Source organism: Chinchilla lanigera, unplaced genomic scaffold (assembly GCF_000276665.1).
Source record: "Chinchilla lanigera isolate Chin_1 unplaced genomic scaffold, ChiLan1.0 scaffold00055, whole genome shotgun sequence".
In the NCBI taxonomy this organism is placed as follows: Eukaryota; Metazoa; Chordata; class Mammalia; order Rodentia; family Chinchillidae; genus Chinchilla; species Chinchilla lanigera.
The window spans coordinates 8,409,472-8,410,064 of NW_004955456.1; the positions used below are offsets into that span (position 1 = coordinate 8,409,472).

Genomic DNA, 593 nt, shown 5'->3' on the forward strand with positions numbered 1-593 from the left:
AATGTCAGACATCTCTTACAGGACTCTGGAGTGATTGTGTAGACGAGGTCTTCTGTCCCGTGTCTCTAGAACACTTGTCACCTGCCTGGCCTGGCTGTCACCTGCCCCTTGTGGCTGTGGTGGGGCGAGGCCCTCTGGAGCCCGCATCTCTGGGGGTTGGTCAGCGCATCGCCCCCTAGCGGGGAGGAGGCAGCATTTTCACTGTGTGCACACGTGTATGTATGTGTGCGTGTGCGTGCATGTGTACACACGGTACCGGGGACCCAACCCACAGGCACTCTGCCACTGAGCTACATCCCCAGCCCTTTTTATTTTTTATTTTGAGACAAGGTCTTGCTAAGTTACTCAGTTGTCCAGGCTGAGCTTGAACTTGGGATCCTCCTGCCTCGGCCTCCCACAGTGCCGGGATGACAGGCCTGCAGCTAAGCAGAGCCCGGCACCCTGCAGGCCTGCCCCAGGGCTCTGCCGGGCGACCTCCCTGAGGATGCCAGTGCAGAGAGAACCGCAGCCAGCGGCGCCCAATCCGGCCGCGGGGCCCCCGGGGTTCCAGGGCCGCAGGGCCGGCCGCGCTCCCCATCCCGTCCGGGGGCCGG

At 62.9% G+C, this 593-nt stretch overlaps 1 protein-coding gene across 1 annotated transcript in view; it reads right to left on the minus strand.

Annotated features, from left to right (window-relative positions):
* Positions 1-295: 295 nt before the first annotated feature.
* Asl (argininosuccinate lyase) overlaps positions 296-593 on the minus strand; it is a gene marked incomplete in the record, with an annotated part of 10,149 nt that continues 9,851 nt past the window's right edge. Inside the window, 1 exon segment of the mRNA XM_013520597.1 lies at positions 296-593.